The sequence below is a fragment of the Garra rufa genome, chromosome 20 (genome assembly GCF_049309525.1).
Source record: "Garra rufa chromosome 20, GarRuf1.0, whole genome shotgun sequence".
Taxonomy (NCBI): Eukaryota; Metazoa; Chordata; class Actinopteri; order Cypriniformes; family Cyprinidae; genus Garra; species Garra rufa.
Genome location: NC_133380.1, coordinates 13,728,390 through 13,749,490, shown reverse-complemented (window position 1 = coordinate 13,749,490; position 21,101 = coordinate 13,728,390). Strand labels below are relative to the sequence as shown.

Sequence of the window (21,101 nt, the reverse complement as noted above, 5' to 3'; positions counted from 1 at the left end):
TCACTGACACTATAGGTAATTGTCTACGAATCAGTGTTTGGAAAGGAAATGATGTGTATTACGGAACCTCTAAAGGGAATAAATTCAAGATGGGAGGGAAAAAATATTTTAATACTTCCTCTCGCAAAATTGTTGGGTAATTATACTGTATATAAATTGCGGCATTAGGAAGCCACTATTAATATATGCGGGGCATTGAAATTGCTTTTGAATGTGCGCTCGCTTTTTAATTTCACTTTCGAGATTCGTGATCACAGGTACACTCTTAAAAATAAAGGTGCTTGAAAATGTTCTTCAAGTGATGGACCATGTTTGGTTCCACAAAGAACCATTCAGTTCACGAGTTCGCCCTTACATCTAATCTGCTTGAGCGAGTAATAAGCATATTTTGGCGTGCTGTCCTGGGGAAGGGTTCCGGGCCCGGAATACAGGCCGGACCCAGAGAACTCCCCCTGCTAGTTTAGGATAGAAACAGATTAGAAGTGGGGAGTAGGGGAGGAGGAGGGATGCCAAGAAACTGTCGCTGGATGGAGGTAAGACGGCTGGCAATATATAGATGATGCGCTAATTCAATGATTGGTTAAACAAGTTGCACCTGTGCCGAATGGATTGATTATCTGATCGTGCTCCTCCCGAACCTTGTTAATAAAACATCATTCAAAGGTTCTTTGAATAGCCATTTCTTTTTTACCTTTTTATAATCTGAAGAACCTTTCGCCACAAAGAACCTTTTGTGAAACAGAAATGTTCTTCAGAGGTTAAATGTTCTTTATGGAACCATTTTGACAAAAAGCTTCTTCCATGGCATCATGAAGCACCTTTATTTTTAAGAGTGTAGGCTATGTCATACTATGGAGAGGCAGTACTTACCACACATTTTACAAGATTAAATGTGACCCTGGACCACGAAACCAGTCATAAGGGTCAACTTTTTGAAACAGAGATTTATACATAAGCAATAAATATGTTTTCCATTGATGTATGGTTTGTTAGAATAGGACAGTATTTGGCCTTCTATTTGAAAATCTGGAATCTGAGTGTACAAAAAATCTAAATATTGAGAAAATCACCTTTAAAGTTGTCCAAATGAAATTCTTAGCAATGCATATTACTAATCAAAAAATAAGTTTTAATATATTTCCTGTGGGAAATTTATGAAATATCTTTATGGAGCATGATCTTTACTTAATATCTTAATGATTTTGGCATAAAAGAAAAAATTATCATTTTGACCCATACAATGTGTTTTTGACTATTGCTACAAACATACCCTTGCTACTTAAGACTGGTTTTGTAGTCCAGGGTCTTACTTTGTTTATGCAGAAAGTTAAATTTTAGGTACTGTAATGTAACATGCTAACTGCTAGCAAGCGGCTAACCATGTCCCTTTAGTCGTGGCTCTGTAGAATGACGTTTTCCATGCCTTTCCGAAAACGGATTTGAAACTTGCATATTCTGTTGATTACTGCTGCTGAAAATGATCAGTTATTGTCATGTTTTGGGCTGTACTGATCAGTCGGACCACGAAAAACATTTGGAGTACTATAGACTGCCAAAAGTTATAACAAAACAAGGGCAAACATGCAAAAAAATGTCTGAGGAACCAAAGGCATTTATGGTTGGCCAAACTGAACTAGGATTTCCAGAGCAAGAATCTTGACAACATTTGTGTTTGTTCTTATTATTTCCAATCAGGTAGGTGAAATATTAGGCTAATATATGAAGTAATACTGCTTGTATGTATCTTTACCACCTATTAACTTATTATATTGTGCCCTTTCCTGCTACAAAGTCCTTCTTTATATGATTTAGCAGCTTCCAAATTAGCAGCACAAATTAGCAGAACAACATATTCAGTAATACATTCACCGTGGTACAAACCCTCTATAGCAGATTAAACTTCTAGGATGTCACAGAACTTTATATGGACATTAGGCAAATTACTAGCTGCAAACACTCTCCTACGTTTAGGTTTACAGATTTATTTGTGCATAAATACTCTAACTGAAATGAAGCGGTGAATGAAGCAAATTGAATAATTCAGTTGTAACATTTCCAAATGTTCATTCGTATCATGCGGATCTCTAGAATACTTCATTCCAATGAAATATTTTGAAAATATTGGTCGCTGTTTGAAACAATTATGCAAAGTTGCTTTGAACAAGTTACAAGATTTCTAGTCTTTGGACAATCAAGATGTTTGGTCAGTCTGAAAAACAACATGTTTGGCAAAACTGTACCCTGTCAGCACAATTACCTCAAATCAACCAAGCATGTTGGCAGAGGGGTAATGATTTCAGCTTGTTTTGCACCCAGAAAAACCTTGCCGTCATCATGGACCATGATCTTATCTTCAAACAGAGAAAGGTGAGATCATCTACAGCTGAAGCAATTGTGCCAAGCAACAGGACAACGACCCAAAGTACACAAGCACATTAACTCAGTCGCTGGAACAGTATTGAATGAAGGTCTTCAAACGACCTTGTCAGTCCAAACTTCAAATCCATTGATATGTGGCATGAACAACTGCTCTCAAATATCAATGAATTTAAGCAATTTGTAAAGAAAGCTTGGCCAAAATCCCACATGAATACATCACACTGTTTTTCTTTTAAATGTATGATGTCAAAATCTAGGTTTGGTTTTAAGTTCATTGTCATTGTTCTCTTCCAGGAAAACAGTCCAAAAATATTAATGACTCATCCTACACTATGCAGATTTATTGCTAAACAAATGCTTTCTAGAATGACAATGTCCCTCCTCCTAATAACACCTGAAACCAACTAGTAGCAAATGTAGCAAATCCTAGTTCTAGCGCCAAAAGACAAGACAGAGCAGGCTACTTTTGATATGAAACAAAGTCTCAGCATTCAAATGATGTTATTTTGTATGAAAATCAAACAATAAATACCGTTTTGTGGCACTTCAATGTGTTGTGACTAGGGGTGGGACGATACAGGTAGCTCACGATTCAATTCTGTGGCGATATGTGGCCCACGATATCGATAATATCGCGATTCACGATATCTACGATATTCAATATATTGGAAGAAATTTCATCAACGATATATCACGATATATGTGACTGAAAAAGAAAAAAAATACCCATAATAAGGAAATCTTATGCATTTATTAATGCCAACATTTCCAACACTGTGCAAAGAAATATGCATTTGCATAATAACTCACTGCCTCCTGGTCTTAAATGTAAACACTGTACAGCTAGACAGATAAAAGTGCCTGAACATTAAAAAAACAACATGAACATTAACTAACATGTGTAAACCATGAGACTGAAACGTCAGTAGTAAGTTACTGTAAAGTGATTTATGTTAACCTGGACAGTGGTCTCATCAATGCATATTCTTCTTGAGGAACACTAACGCCTGTTTCACACATACTCCATCTGCAGTGTGTATGCAGTCCGTGTGCGTTACGTATGCGATGCAGAAGCAGCACGGACTCGTTTTGCTTTCACACAGGACACGTTTGCAGTCCGTTCCTGATCCGCGGCTGTTTACCGCAAACACACCATTTATCCGTTATTTTGATTTCAAATACAAACGTGCTTTTTCAGCATTGTGATACTCTTTTATCACAGTACACTAATACAATTCTAGATATATTCACGTTTAAACTCAACGTATATTAAACAACGTATTATTCAATGCACTTGCACAGCAACCGCGTGCAGTGTGAACGCTCTAATCCGTTAACATGGGTGCGGAAAAAAATACTCAACGCATAAGCACTGCAGACGGAGTATGTGTGAAACAGGCGTAACTGATCAGCATGCTCAACTAGCGGGTGCGTCTTTGATTTGTTTTTCGTTATCTTCCGCCATTCTTCTCACTTCTCTTTTTTTCTGCGCTTCTTCTCTGATGTTGTAAGATAACTTGTGTTCTTCACTGGCCGCTGCTTCCGCCACTTTACGCCTATTTACTCGAACAGCGCCCCCCGCAAACAGAATGGTAGATATTGGGTAGTGACAGTGACACTGACGACGGGTAAATTAATCATTTGTGTTGTAATAAAATATCGATATTGGCCGTTAGTGTATCGATTATTTATTGCGACAGAGAGCACAACAATATATTGCAATATCGATTTTTTTTCCCACCCCTAGTTGTGACGGATCGCTGCGGCACCTCAGTTCAAGCAGCACACAAACCAATCGTCTTTTCCTACTAGTTATAGAACAAAATAAACAAGAATGAACATCAAAAGCTTAAAGCTGAACATCAATACACATTTTTTTTTTTTATTCAAATCCATCTACTCACCAGTCTGGTTTGTTTGTTGTACAAAATGGCAGATTCAGCACTATGATTGGTCAGATTGCCTGTCAATCAAACTCTCTGTGAAGGGTCAATTAGATTGACATCATTTTAGGGCCTTGTAAACACCAGATGTTTTGTAATGTCCTGAAATGACAGACATGAAAAATTGTGTTCTTTTACATGTACTGTATATATGATAAATTAGTGACATAATGATGTATTTACTCATGCCTTATCTCTGGGTTGTTGATAACTGAGTCTGGCTTAGATAGCAAGGCTAAAAGGCATGGTAAAGACAAGAATACAGTGAAGGTTATTAAAAAGGACCGTTTAGGCTCTATAGGGCGGTGCTTCTACTCAATCAGAGTAATAACAGTAAACATGTGAACATGACAGACTGTATAAATTATTCTGTGTGTTTAAGGTTTGCTGTGCAGGAATAATGAACTCCCTCGCCAGTCTAGACAGGGAATAAATTAAGCAGTCAGATGTGCTGTAGCATACATGGCCATTTCAAGGTCATAATACTGTAGTTTTACATGATATTAAAAAGTCACATTCTCATTTAGAAACACTGCTGCTCCACAAGCAATGATTTAAGTCTGTATGCATGTTTTTCATCTTTTTATGTACACAATGTATATTTCTTTTTGTATATTTATATTCAGTTCATTTTTAATTGCAAGCATTTTGAGACTAAAAGTCACAATTACCTTTTTGCATTTTTATGCTGCCTTCGAAGGACACGTTTCAAGGTAGAAAAGCATCAAGGCATGTTTGAATACATTGTTAGCTTCACTTTCTGCCTCCTGAGTCCTGAGATGCCTTCATCTGGTTGATTTTTAAAGGCAGCATAGCTGTATTCTTCGCAGTCTTTAATATCCCACAATCCTGTGCGTTACATTCTGTGATGGTTGAGCAAAAAAACAATGGCATCTGAAAGTTGCGTTTGGTAGACAGTTTGTGTGTAAATGTATTTTTCTGACCAGCTTTTTGCATTTTTGATGTTATTTCTAGTGAAAAATCAATATTATAGTAATTAAATATTTGTTTGTTTAAAGCTCAGTCTATTTTGTTGTAGACCATTAAACCATTACGTTGCCTCAGAAGCATGTCTGAAATCAGTTTCGTGAGGTGCCTTTGTGCGCAAACGCTGCCTGCGGAGTCATTGCCGGAAAAGGCAACATGTCAGCTGCCTATGTTTCGGATGCAGTCTAGGATTGTTTTAAATAGGTTTCACTCACCAAAAACAGGGAGTTAATAAAATTAAAAACTCCAGGATTGACTATAGAGTGTTTTTTGCAGGGTTAATTGCTGTAGCTCCGTTCCACTCGCATTTCTGATCTGGTTTGTGCTTTGGTTGATGCTGTGGCTTCGGTTGAAACTATAGATGGTTTCCACTTCACGATTTGGTCAGTTACACAGATGCACAGCCATTTTGGTGATACTCGGATGTAAACAACAGCATGGATTGCACGATAAATGTTCCGCTGAATATGTAGTTAAACCTTGAGGATATGTTTAAACCTTGAGAAAAACATGTGGAAGCTGCTAAATCATATAGAAACAGACTTAGTAAGCGGAAAAGGGTGCAATATTTGGGCAAACTAAAGTTAATAGGTAGTAAAGATACATGTGAGCAGTATTAATTAAGATATTAATCTAATATTTAACCTACCTGACCCGAAATGATAAGAACGAACACGAACGTTGTCAAGATTCTTGCCCTGGAAATCCTGCTTCAGTTTGGCCAGCCACAAACGCCTTTTGTTGCTTTTTTTGCACTCTTCTGCTTTATTTTTTATAACTTTTGGCTACACAATTTTTTTTTTCTGGTCCTACCGATTAGCACAGCCCAAAACATGACAATAATTGACCATTTTCAACAGCAATAATCAGCAAAATATGCACGTTTCGTTTAGTGTCGCCAATAAGGCCGATTGATGCCCAGCAAAAAACAGAACGTTCCCCTAATGTTCCCATATGGTTCCCATTTGGTTATTTTTTTGGGAACCAAATGAGAATGTTCTAATGTGCTCTGATTATCTGTAATGATTAAACAATAGTTTAAAACAAGACATGGTGTGTAGTAGTGATTATTGAGGTCCACATCCGTCCGCCTTCCATGCCACTTACTCCGGGAAACGGGAGTGCTGACGTACAGAAGTGGTATCGGAGTGAAGAGGTTAGGAGAATGTTCTGGGAACCTTCAGAGAACTTTCAGGGAACCTTCTAGGAACATAAATAGAATGTTCCTCCTTATTGGTTAGCCAGGAAAGTTTTCTTTACATAAATAGAACGTTCCCTTTAGGTTAGCCAGGAAAGTTTTCTTTACATAAATAGAACGTTCCCTTTAGGTTAGGGGAATGTTTTGGGAACCTACCGGGAACCTTCCGAGAACGTTCTCAGAATGTTCCCCTAACCTAAAGGGAATGTTCTATTTACGTAAAGAAAACTCTCCTGGCTAACCAACAGGGAACGTTCTGGGAACCAAAAGCTAACGTTCCCAGAACGTTCTGGGAACCAAAAATTGTTAGCTGGGTGATGCGTCGAAAACACTATTTTCATGAAAAACTGATTCACAAGAAACGCATCTTTGTGCCACTACACTGCTTTTTAATTGTATTTCTTGTAAACACGCGCTAGACGGATGTCTTAATTTATGACGCTTGCTGCATTTTTAATTTCAATTTAATTTCAATTTAATTGAAAATGTGCAGTCTCGCATTTTAAATAACAAGAAGCATTCTCAGTCGGCACGTAACTGGTCAGATTTTGTCCGAAACTTAACTCACTCGATATAAAGTTCTTGTTTATACAGCTGTTGTATAAATTCGATGAACTGTTATATGCAAGTTCTTTTCCATGCCTCTTTCACTGGATGAGGTAGGCTACAACTTCATACAGCCTCATTAATAAGAAAAACAGAGAGTGTTGACCTCCTTCCGTTAACCTGTCATTACTCTCAGCAAATAAATAAACTTCAGCCCTTCGCTGTGTTTGTCTTGGCTGGCCGATCTGCGAGGTGCGATGGCTGTACAAAAAGAGCGTTAGTCTGGAGGGCAGTGACCGTGAAAAAGACCAGTAGCACCTCGGTCGCCCCCTCCTTTAGCGGCACCGATAAGAGGTCAGTGCTGTCAGTCACCGCGCTTCCGAACACGACGTGAGTAATGCGAGCAGAGGAGAGATAAGACGATCACCGGGATGTTCAGGGCAAGATCTCAAAGAGATTGACGGGAACCTGGAGTACAGAACAGCAAGGACAGCCATCGTGCAAAAATGTCAAATCATTTTTTATGTATATATTTGTTGTATTTTATAACGTATAATTAGTTATATTTATCGGGTCAATGAGTGTCCACACTAAAGAAAAGGAAAGATGTTCATGTTGGTGTATGGTTGTGAAAAGTTTTTATTTCATTTTTAAGGAACACAAATGACCATAAAGTAAAAAATGGCATACTTTCTTCACACATTGAATAAATGTGTACTTTCATTAGTTTTTAAAAATATAGTTTACAAAGTATTTTTTAAATAATAAATAATATAATACTGAATTATAACCATCAAGTAAAAAAAAACGTTATTATTTTAACATACTTACAATAAATGTGAGAAATAAATTTTCATTCATTTTTACAAAAAATTTTAAAATAGTAAATAATATAATATTGAATTAAAAGTTGATGCTAAAGTACATAATTTGCCCCCGAGATTATTATGATATCACAGAAATTGCTAGTAAATGTCACAAATAAATAAATAAAAAATAGCAAACTACTCACAAAACAGGATTAAAAAAATTACCAAAATAGTATTTTGTTGTAAAACATATACTTCATTTTTTTTTTACATCTTTAAAAAATCTCTTTATTATGGAAGCCCATTTCAGCCACTGCAAGTTTATATCTCACAATTCTGACTTAACTCACAATTGCGAGTTTATATCACATAATTCTGACTTAATTTCTCAGAATTGCAAGTTTATATTATGCAATTCTGACTTTATAACTCACAATTGTGAGTTTATATCATGCAATTGTGACTTTATTTCTCAGAATTGCGAGATTATCAAAAAATCTAAATATCGCCTTTAAAATTGTCCAAATGAAGTCCTTAACAATGCATATTACTAATCAAATATTACATTTTAACATATTTATGGTAAGAAAATATACAAAATATCTTTATGGAACATAATCTTTACTTAACATCCTAATGATTTTTGGCATAAAAGAAAAATCGATAATTTTGACCGATACAATATATTGTTGGCTATTGCTACAAATATAGCCGTGTGACTTAAGACTGGTTTTGTGCTTCAGGGTCACATATATGAATTGCATTTTAATGTATTTATAACTAAATTAGTAGGTAGGACAAAAAATAATGTTATGTCATTGACCGTTATAATACTGCAATTTGTAAAATCATTAATATCTATACCCAAAAAGAACCTGATAAGCCTATTTATTTTGCTATCCTAACTATGCATGATCATGCTGATTTGTTTATCCCATCATTCGTGACCCCAACCGGTGACCCAATTTTAGTTTGTGATTCACCAGTTGAGAACCACTTCTACCACATAGCGTAGTAAATGTTGCAGTGTGATAAAGATGTGAACCGGTTTACTCTTTGTATGTTTGTTGGAAGTTTACCGCAGCCCTGAGACATTGAAAATGTTTCTCTGAAAGCTAGGAGCTTGAAAGCTGCTCTGATATTTCTCTCAGTACACACTCTCTCTCTTTCTCATATACACACGCACTTACGCACACACTGGTTTTCAGGGTCGTTCAGAAGCAGCAGTGTCTGCTGTTTCAGCCTAGCTCAAGGTCAGCACACAGGCATACAAACACAAGGTCGCTCTGTTCACAGAACATAAAGGAACAGATGCTAAACACACAGGTCCCTCCCTCAACCACTAACGCAACTCGGATGGCACCCACACATCCACTGGCTTAATGACCTGGCCTGATGGCTTCCGTCCTTTAATGGACCATCAGGGTTAGCGCGGGGACTGCTCAGGTTGAGTGATGTGTTGTGTTTGTATGTGAGTGTGTACACAAGTACGAACTGTCAATTCAAAGTTGAGAAAATGGACCTTTTCTTTCCTTTGCACAACCCGGAGGCCTCATCGAGTGCGCATTGCCTGCCCTTCTTCTGGCTTTTGTGTGTCTCTTTGAAAAAATTATTATCAGAGCCTTTTTCTGCTGCTCTAGGTCTCTGTATAAGGAATTGAAAGCTTGGCCTTGGCATTGTCTTTAGAATTGAAGATGCAACAATGGAAACATAATTCACTTGATGAACTGAAAGTAGAAAAACTTGCTTCACATCACCTTCAGGCAAGGGCAAACAGTATTTAGACAAAAAATGTAATATGTAACACTCATGTGTCTGAAGCCATACGTCTTTATTCACTCAGCAATCCATGAAAATCTTTATTAAATGTGGCACTTATGGCACATGTTGGACGTGAATTAATAACTTAATCTTAAGTCTACTGAATTAACCCTGTGAAGACTGACTTGAAATGAAAGAAAAATATTTCTAATGGAACAGATCATTGAACTTTTCCACAAACTTAAAAAAGTAAAAAGTAAAATATGCGTTTTTGTTGAGTATAATATATCTTGGACAACAAAACCAGTCATAATGGTACATTTTTTGAAATTAAGATTTATACATTATCTGAAAGCTGAATAAATAAGCTTTATTGATATATGGTTTGTTATGACAGAACAATATTTGGCCGAGATACAATTATTTAAAAATCTAGAATCTAAGGGTGTAAAATCTAAATATTAAGAAAATTTCCTTTAAACTTGTCCAAATGTTTTTAGGAATGCATATTATTAATCAAAAATTAAGTTTTGATATATTTATGGTAGGACATTTACTAAATATCTTCATGGATCATGATTTTTACTTAATATCCTAATGATTTTTGGTATAAAAAAAAAAAAAAAAATTTGACCCATACCATGTATTGTTGCTATTGCTACGAATTTATCCGAGCTACTTAAAAGTGGTTTTGCGTGGTTTTATGGCCAAAACTAAGATGAAATTCTAATGATTTCTAATTTGCGTATCAAATATGATGTACAGTACATTTTATTGACTCATATTGACTCTATTGATTTAGAATGTTATAATTAATGTATGTATTTTTTTTTGACTGGACCAAATCATAAAAACACGAGATCCTCTTTTCTGCAGAGTGTAGCTCTAACCCTAATCAAACACACCTGAGAATGCTAATCAATGTCTTCAGGATCATTAGAAAATCAGATTCAGAGCGAGAGAGTCTTATAAACCATGCAGAAGTGACACGCTACATATAAACGATATTCTTTGGTGTATTTCCCAGTCAAAACAATAGAATTTCTTTAAGAACTGCAAACAGCAATCTCATTGGCTGGCACTCAGCTCTTAACGTCCGTTTTGATTTCAGCATATCAGTTTGAGCAAGTGCAGACAACGTGATTAATATTAATGAACCCATCAGCTCATTATTCCTTACTGCGTTTTATATTGTTATTGTTATTAGTAGTAGAATTCGTAGTAGTTTTGTTATCAGTATTATTTTTATTTTTTTCCCTTTTTTATAAAATCACAAAATGTCAAACAATATCTTAAGCACCACAACCAGTCCTAAGTTCAGTGAACATGACAAATATGCATTCTAATTGTTTTAATTACTACAGTTTGAATTACTAAAGTTTAATGCTATATTATCATAATATCATATTATAATGCTTGACTGACTGTGTAAGTGTACTTTCAGATGTTTAAAAACTGTGCCATTAAGGGTGCAAAAAATCTAAATACTGTGAAAATTGCCAACAGTGTACCAGTTCTAACACAATGGCGAAAATTTAAGCAAAGCATGCTAATTGTTTTGTCATTGGCTGCACAGACGAGCACACTATTTAAAGTCCCAGCCTCAGAGGAGACAAGAGAGCAGTGGACTTTTTAATTTATTTACTGTGTATTACACTGCTGCCACACAGATCTAATATAGACATGTGATTTGTTTCCCAGCTGTTTACCTTCACAGACATAACTGACTGTTTTTGTAACTCCTGTGTGTTTTTAACTTAAACTTTTGTGTATTTGACAGTTTAAGCGCAATAAGACACGAAAGAGAACTTAGTTTAGTACTCACACACCGTGTGACAGCTACTTTCTGTGCAGATGTGTGCGCTCAGAAAAGCCTATATCAGAAGTTTTTTGGCAGAATATCTGAGGTACAAGCTGTAAAGGCACAGCTCTATTCTGAAAAATGGGAAGGGGAGCAGCAGCTCATTTGCATTTAAAGAACCACGCACGAAAACGGTGTGTTTCTGCTTCCACTCAGAATAGTTGATTTCAAAATCATTTAATAAATGATTTGTGGGGTATTTTAAGCTGAAACTTCACAGAAATATTCTGTGGACACCTGAGATTTACATATATTGGCCTTAATAGGTCTTCTTTAATTGTTTTTTTTCTAATATCTCCGCAGAAAAGGTAATCCGCATGTGGTTTTTGAACAACAAGGGTACGCATAAGAATTTTCTTAAGTTGGTGAACTGTTATTTTAAAAATGATTTAATTCAGTTCTAATGTATGGTTGACTGACTTAACTAAATTATGACGAAAGATGAATATGCATAGGTCTAATAAATGATAAGCACTTACAATCCTCAAACGAAATATTTCAGTTTTAATTTGTATATCTACAGAAAATAAACTGAATGGTGCAAGTAGTCATTTATTTTAGCAAATATCACTTACAGTCACTTATGTAGAAAAAAAGAGATGTACGTTTTTGTTTGATTGAGTGCTGAATAATGAAAAGAAAATTTAATGGTAATTAATTTAAATATTCACAGGAATAAAACAGGATAATGCCTCCAAATGAAAACACAGCATTCATAAGAGAAAGGTCCTTGCTTTCTTCATATTTTCTGGCTCCAATCGACCCTAATTAGTAAAAGCTAGATGACACAAACAAACAAGACACATAACCAAGGCCACGTAAATAATTCACTCTCATTTTCTCAGTGTTAAAACCTGTTTCAGTTGCGCATGTGAATAACTAACACTTTCAATGTGCCTCTTTTCAGATAATCCAACCGGACACTTACTGGCTTGAGAAAAGTTACCTAAATCGTATCATTTTCCCACTCGGCTAGCTCCAGATCAAAAATCAACAAATCATTTAGACATGAGGCAAAACAACAGTGGAAAAATAACCCGTTCATTATCCTCTCTGTCTTTCTGCTCCCTTTTTCTCAGGTATACTGTAGGTGAGCCAGGTTACCCACAGTTCATCTGGCTCTGTGCCTCTCAATCACCTAGCCGTCTCTGCGGGTGGAAAATCTGTCAGTGGGTGCCGCTCCGCCCGCTGGAGATTGATAGCTGTGGCCTTAGCTGCTGCAACTCTGCCACCACGGTCCAACAATTTTACATATTAATTTATGTTCTGTAGGGTTGTAATTGAGAGAGGAGGAGGGAGCGGGCTATTTGCAGAGAGATGAATGCCCCTCTCTCTATGATTTATGACACTTTCATCACCTTTTGTAAGGCTTGTTTAAACAGGGCATGTATACGTTGCCTTCACAGGTGAGTAAAACAGGGTCGTGTTTGCATAAAAGCCTAAATTATGGGTGGAGATATGCTGCTGGGGAGGGGAGAGAAGATAGCATTATGGGCGGAGGAGTAATTAAATAGAAGTGATATATTGAAACAGTACAGGTGTATTTGTTAGGATATCCAGTCAAGGTACTTCATGTGTGAACTTTTGCCCAGTGTGAAATTTAGCAATGGCAATGGTTAATTTATTATAGATAAAAGGATAATTCTCAGGAAACTCACTGAAATCTGTGCCAGAAAAACTGAAAAATAATTTTTCAGTTTTTATGGCACAGATTTCAGTGAGTTTCCTGAGAATTATCCTAATACCAATATTAATTTTCTGGTTACAGATTATTAAAGGTAGCTTTGCAACCCTTCCAATATTAATATCAATACAGAAATATTTATATAAAATAATAGTATATAATTATAAGTTATATAAACAAATAAATATTAACATATGTTAACAATTATTACCATTTATTAAATATTTAATTGGTAATTTTTACAAAAATATTTAATTAATAATTATTTATTTTTTGTATTGTTAATAATTATAATTAATTAAAAAGTAAAAAAATGTCCTATTTTTGGGATTGTGCATTATGGTTTTGATGATTAGTTAAAAATATCCATGAATAGATATTATCTAATATTTATCTGATTATTTATCTACCTATAAATATCTTTGTAATAATTTTGGCAATATATATATATATATATATATATATATATATATATATATATATATATATATATATATATATATATACCAGTCAAAAGTTTCAGAGTTTTAATTTAAAAGATTTTTAATGTTTTTTAAGTCTATTTTGAAAAATTGTTACTATTTAAAATAATTTATTCCTGTGATTTTTGCATCATTACTCCAGTCACATGATCCTTTAGAAATCATTCTAATTTTCTGGTTTGATGCTCAAAAACATTTATTATTATTATTGTGTTGAAAACAGCTGACTAGAATTTTTTTCAGGTTTCTTAGAATAAAAAGTTCAGAAGAACAGCATTTATCTGAAACAGAAACATTTTAAATGTCTTTATCGTCACTTTTGATCAATTTAAAGCATCCTTGCTAAATAACAGTATTAATTTCTATATTTTTTTGTATAATGTTACAAAAGCTTTTATTTCAGATAAATGTTGATCTTTGGATCTTTCTATTCATCAAAGAATCATAAAAAACAAATGTACTCAACTGTTTTAAATATTAATGAAAATAATAAATGTTTTGTATTATTATAAAAACTGCAAATCATCATATTAGAATGATTTCTGAAAGATCATGTGACACTGAAGATAAGAGTAATGATTCTGAAAATGTAGCTTTAATCACAGAAATAAATTATATTTTTAAAATATATTCAAATAGAAAGCAGTTATTTTAAATAGTAAAAATATCTCAAAATTGTACTGTTTTTGCTGCACTTTTAATCAAATAAACACAGGCTTGGTGAGTAGAAAACACTTCTTTAAAAAACATTACAAAAACTTACTTAGTGAATACACTTTATTTAGAAATTATGCTAACCTCAAGTAAATATGTCAACTAACTCTCATTAGAGTATTAGCAGACTGTTAGTTTATAGTTAGGGTTTGCAGTTAAGTTACTTATAGTCAGTAAAATGACTGTTGGAGGATATTAAATAAATTGTAAGTGCTCTAATGACTGCTACAGTATTCGTCTTCCTCACCGAAATGCACAAGACATATTTTGAGATCTAGATGTATTTTACAGTGAGATCTGGATAATCCTTTGTCTCAAGGCCTCCCTGTGAAGTGAAGGTCAAACACTAGGTAGCGGAGAGAGCCTTGAAGTCCTCATTGACTAAGAAAGTGTGTGCTTTGTTCTTGCACTTCTCAATGTCAGCTGGCAAGATAATCTACGCCACAGTTTCTTCTCCCTTTTTTTTCTCTCGCTTTACTGCTGTGTCTTCTGCTGATGTAATTACAAATAAAAGTGTTGTCCAAGGCTGCTGGTGTGTTTCTCAAAAGACGCAAATCTTCCATATGAAGTTTCTATATGAAATAAGGTTTACAGTGAAGCATTTAGAATGGAAGTGAATGGGGCCAGTGCGTTAACATTAAAAAACTGTTTTTAATAGTATATAGTCTTAAAGGGACAGTTCACACAAAAATATAAATTCTGTTGTTAATTAATCACCCTCATGTCGTTGCAAACCTGTAAGACCTTCGTTGATCTTCGGAACACAAATTAAGATATTTTTGATGAAATCCGAGAGCTTTCTGATCCTGCATAGACAGAAATTCATTGTTAAAATAGTCCATGTGACTTGGATTGTGAATGGATTTAGAAACTAAATATGATCAATTTTGATTTGATATACAGTTTAAAATGCTTCACACATCCCAGACTTGTCTGAGCCGACTGACAGTGCACAGGCCCAAACATGAGCTTCAGCAGACATCAAAACATCTCTCCCTTTTTGTCTCTGCCTGTATCTTGGAAGCATGAATCTGAGCTGTCACCTGTAATAAAACTCATTTGCTGAACTGAGGATATGAATAAGGACGGACAAGGTCAAGGCTGGCCGCTGGCGGAGAGGGAGCTTTGTAGCGTACAGTAACATGATTAACTGATATGATATTACATAGGCCTTTATTCAAAGGCTTTTTTCTATATTCATATTCTCTCTCTTTCAGTCTCTCATAAAAACGACGGCTTGGAAATAAATACAGGGAGAGTTTTGATTAAATTCTCCTTGAAGAAAGTGCTTCTATACGTGCAGCCTTGAATATACTCATATCCCTTAGGACAAACGCATTAGACAGACTCAACACAGAAAATTTACAGTTTAAGTGAAAAACCTTTTAATGAGTCTGTTTCTTCTTTCAGGCGCGTCAAAGGCTCAATTTGACGAGGAGAGAAAGAAAACGCGGTTGTAATGAGAAGAATGAAAAACGTGTCCTTCGGTTTGATTTGAGGTCTTCGGTCCTTGCTCTCCTCACCTTTGTGTTAATATCATCTTATGTCTCAGAAATTACTTTATGAACCTATAAAAGACACTTGGGGTTTTTTTGCCAGATATGGTCTGCTGGGTCACGTCGAAGGCTCAAACGTTTCCGCTTCGAATTATTTTCTCAGTAGCCTTCTTTCCTTCATGCTGCTGGTCTTTGTGGTCTCACTGGACTGCCAATGAAGTCCAAAGGAGATTGTAAGTATCCTCTCGGGATCAAGGCTGGACTTTTGTGCTAGAGTATCTGAACCCTGAAAGAACCCTTACTGCCTTCAATGAATTTACAACCATCAGTGAGTCTTAAAGGGGTCATCGGATGCAAAACTAACTTTTACATGTTGTTTGAACATTAATATGTGTTGGCAGTTTGTGTACACAGCCACCCTACAATGATAAAAAAAAATTTAATCTTTAAAACTAATATCTCCTTTTTAAAATCAGGTCATTCTCAGCTTCTGATCCTGATCCCGATTGACATATGCCTCTATGTTCGTGCAAATCATTCCTGATACAGCTTCACCCACAGCAGAAGTGAGTATAAAGATTTTTTATGCATCTTTGTGAATGGCCTTAATTAATAATGTGCTTGTTGGCAAGTTTCGCTGCTAAACGCAACTAAACGCAACTAAACACAACTAAACGCGGCTAAACACGGCTAAACACGGCCAAAGTAAACATTACCTCTCATAATCCCACCGCAGAGAGGGGCGGGGTGAGCAGAGCTCATTTGCATTTAAAGGGACCCTGCAATAAATTTAGTTGAGTTTTTGCAGAGCTGATTTTGACATGGTAAAAAAGGGTGGTTTTTTTTTTACACTACTTTTGAGAGTTTTTAAACAAGGTACATATAGACTTTTCATTAAGACCCGAAAGAATCATATGAACTTGTGGAAAATGGGCATCCGATGACCCCTTTAAAGATGTAGTCACATGTCTTGTTTGCTGCTGTTGTCACGTTTTGTTGCCTGTTCATTTAGAGTGATGTTCAAAAATGCTTTAAAGGCTTAGATCACCAAAAAATGAAAATTTGCCAATGATTTACTCACCCTCAAGGCATCCTAGCTGTGTATAACTTTCTTCTTTCAGTCGAATGCAACGAAGGCCTCCTGTAGCAAATCGATACGTTTTTGTAAGAAAAATACCCATATTTAAATCTTAATAATCACTTTTCTCTAGTTTGTGCTAACATACGGGCAGATGACATAGGACATATTAGTTGCGCATGCGTTGTTGATCTCACAAAAACCAATGTTTGTTTACAGGAGCAAAGGAAGCAATGTTTTCTTAGCAAAGGAAAACCAGTGTCCTCTTAGATAATATATCGAAATCCTCAGACATTTTTCTGTACAAATCCTCCAGTTGTACTTCTAATTCATGACCGGTGTTTTGTTTTGCTCTCTTTATTCACCCCCGGAGCCATGTGGAGCACTTTTTATTATGGATGGATGCACTTTATTGGACTTCTTTCGGACTGTTGAACAAAAACACCCACCCACTGCCATTATAAAGCTTGAAAGAGCCAGGACAATTTTTTATATATCTCAGATTGGATTCAAGTGAAAGAATAAAGTCATATACATCTAGGATGCCTTGACGGTGAGTAAATCATGGGCTAATTTTCATTTTTGGGTGAACTAAGCCTTTAATCACAATTAAATTTATTCTAAAACATTTAATTAATCGACAATTGTCTACAGTCTACAGTCTACAATCATTGCTCATACTTTGGGTTAAGGATGAGACAGGATACAGATTTCGGTAAGTTATACTCTTGCTTACCTTTGGTTGTTTATCCATGTTTATTTTGTGCAGAAACTGTTATTAAAGTGGATAAAATGAACAGTTCACTTGCCACAAACTAATTGAGGAGTTACAGCGATCTGTCACTCCACATTAAACAGCGCTAAAACGGCATTTATTGTTTAATTATTGTAATAAAATTGACAGAATTGGAAATCTGAGACTTTGTTTCATAGCAAAAGTAACAAAGCACAAAGCTTATTACGATTTATTGGATTGATGGGAGGTGCACTACAATTCCATTTAGTAACTAAAAAAACAGACTAATCAATACTTGGGATTTACGAATCAATATTGTTTCGTTAAAATAAGAATTAATCAAAATGACACAGCAACACCTTTGTAACTTTATAGCAACATGCCAAAAAAAACATTCAGATTGATAAATATACTTTGTACATAAAAGTTTTTTTTTCCTGTTATTTTTTTCTGTTCATATATTTCTGTTCTTTCACTTACTTTTTTCAGGCCTAAAGTAAAAAAAGTTAAATTAAACCCTGGGAGGTTTCAAAATAAAATATAGCTTCAATATGAGTTCTATTCTAAAAACATCCTTGGATTTGATCTTTTTATCACACATTTGCCATAGGTATTATTCCAAAAAAATTCTTAAAGATGAATAAACCCTTTCACCTTTCAGTATGTGGCTGCAGGCCAGCACTGCAGAACAGATGTAAAGAAACTCCATATGAATGCGGCTTCTTTGTGATTACTTGTTCAATTATTTCTCTGCCATCATTGGATTTAATGAGGGCCGCATGAGAAGTTAAAAGTGACAAACAGGTTTTGGATGAAGACTAATTAGATCATGTCAGAGCGTGTGTGTTCCAATCCAAGCTCTTTCAAGGCCTCAATGCAAATGATCAGAGGGGGCACTTTGTATCCCGAGTCCTTGGACCGAACAAATAAACCCCTTATGGATTGAATCTGGCATCCTCAATCCCTTTTTAATGATCTGCCATATTTTTTTTCCCGCCATCCTTGATGTGCGAATTCTAATCAATAACTTATTTTCATTTATATTTATGATTCATAGTGAACATGCCCTGTTTTACTTTGTTCATCCAGGTCTTTTGTTTGACCTTTGTCTGTCTGTAGAGAAAAGCAAGATACAATTTGAATATTTTATTAAAAACAATAAGCCATAATATGGAATATATATACAAATATACATATTAGACACTTTTATAGTGCATTTTAAATACAGCTGTAAACAAACATAGTGCAACTAATAAAATTACGTTCTCCTTACGGTATAAAAATTGTACCATTTTAATCTCTTAAAGTGACATTTCAGAAAAATTGTGTGGGTAATTATGTGCGTTTTAATTAATTATGAAGTGGGAGGAACAACTTGAGCATTGATTGAAGGTCCCTCATTTTTTTGTTTCACTTTTTTGTGCTCAACCCATAGTAAAATGCTACAAAAAGCAGCTTGGTCAAACAAAACCTTGTCAACACAAACATGTTTCATTCCAGTGACAGTGATCACTGCCCTCTGGTGGAAATTTTAAAGCAACAGCAATTCCTTTTTAAAACTTCCTTACATATACAATAATGTGTCTAAACAAGCATGTAGTTTCTTCTTAAAAATATAACGTTTTTTACCACTTAAAATTATAAAAAGACATACTTTATGATATAGTAACATAAGTCATGTTCAACGTGCAAGTCCTTTTAAAAGTCTTTTTGACACAGCAGAGGGTTACTTGTCTCATCATGCTTGTGTGGATGTCTTGAACTGAAGGAAGGTCCAGAACTTTAAGAAGTGGACGATTCGGCTTCTGGCTGTCATTTGTGGTTTGCTGATGATCCTGTGATGCTTTTTGGATGGTATCTGGGATTCAGATATCCATCCTTCTCCATTCCTGTCCTCAATAGACACAGATCTACCCGATGAGATTTCCACCAGGCATATGGGATCTCTGTTTGTCTGAAGATGCTCGTCGCATGCAATGCTCCACAGACTAGATTCACAAAACATCTAAGAGAAAGAAATTGTTATTTGCACTGCTGTTTGTGCAGGATATGTAGCCTACTCTTTTAACCACTAGGTGGCAATGTGTTGCAAGGTAATAGTAGTTGTTTTTTTGACAAAAGCGTTCTTTAGGTTGCGCTCTACAGCTGGGAAACCCAATGCAACATTGATCTGTTAAAACGACAAGACACGATGTCGTAGTCTACTATGGATACATCAAAAGTACAATCGTTCATATCTATTATTAACTTAAGCATCTGGCAACCAAGAATAAACGAAATATCAGCGCAGGCTTCTTTAAAACGAGTTTTAAAAATCCTCATCCACTTATCGCAGACTAAAATAATTGGCCAACGTCGATAGCGCGGAGAAAAGTAACATGCCACACGTGGCATCACTGTCAAAAAAACACCTAAATAGATATTTTAATACAGAGTCAATTGAAAACACCGCGAAAAGTTAAGTTTGATCCGTTTTTAGACATTAATTATAAAAAGCGGCTTTGTTAGTAAAAACAGCGAACCTGCTTTATTGTATGACGGCAAATTAGTTGGTTTCAACAGAGATAGACTATCTTTAGCGATTGATTTAAAACTATCGCACACTAGCCTATAATGAAAAAAAGGCAGGTCTCTAGGTTTTAAAAATACTGACCTACTTTAAGAACTTTGCATTTGGTAGTGGACGCCTTCACTCACTGTTTGCATAACAAAGGACAGAAGCGTCAAAAAACAAACAAATCTCACCTTGATTTCGTCTTCTTGATTTCGCCTCGTTTGTCTGTCTGTCAGTCAGTCAACGTTTAGCTGCCGTTGCCACACGCCGCTTTTAAACCAACACAATTAACCGTAAAAAAGTGGAATATAGAGTCCAAAGGTCTTCTGTAAACTCTAAAAAGTGTGCTTTCTCAAGGATATGCCCTAACTTGCTCTAGTGCAGTAACTGAAACTCTCAACTACCAACGTACCAGCGGCTTTTATTGCAGGTTTTATTCGAGGAGTTTCCACGGAAGTTCCCTGAATTTCCAAATATTTCAAATTTTTCTTCTATCCTCCTCATTTCTAAGATGAAAACACACTTAAGCACATGCAATAGTCTTTTTCTGATATATGAAAATGTTTATATGTACTGTATAAAATAGAAACATGTATTGTACATTAATATTCTATAATGGCAAGTATTGGCTACAAAGACATTTCAGGTAAACATATAGGCTAATAACTATAACAAAATCTGATATTTCTAGCAAAAGAAAAAGACCAGCGCCCAAACAATACTTTATGAGTATAGTTAGTCTGACAACAAAGTTGTTGGACATAAATAAATAAATAAAAAATTCAATGCTGTTAGAATGAGGAGGTTTAAGACAATTAAATGAAAATGTCCAATCATAGTGGGTGGATAACAATGCGGTATGTTTCTTCATAT

At 35.3% G+C, this 21,101-nt stretch overlaps 1 long non-coding RNA gene across 1 annotated transcript; it reads right to left on the bottom strand.

The window, feature by feature from the left end:
• Positions 1 to 18,805: 18,805 nt before the first annotated feature.
• Positions 18,806 to 20,607, bottom strand: LOC141293268 (uncharacterized). The gene is made up of 2 exons (XR_012340696.1): positions 20,420 to 20,607; positions 18,806 to 19,679 (listed from the first exon to the last, which is right to left on the bottom strand). It is a non-coding gene; the product is annotated as an uncharacterized lncRNA (long non-coding RNA).
• Between the last annotated feature and the right edge of the window lie 494 nt (positions 20,608 to 21,101).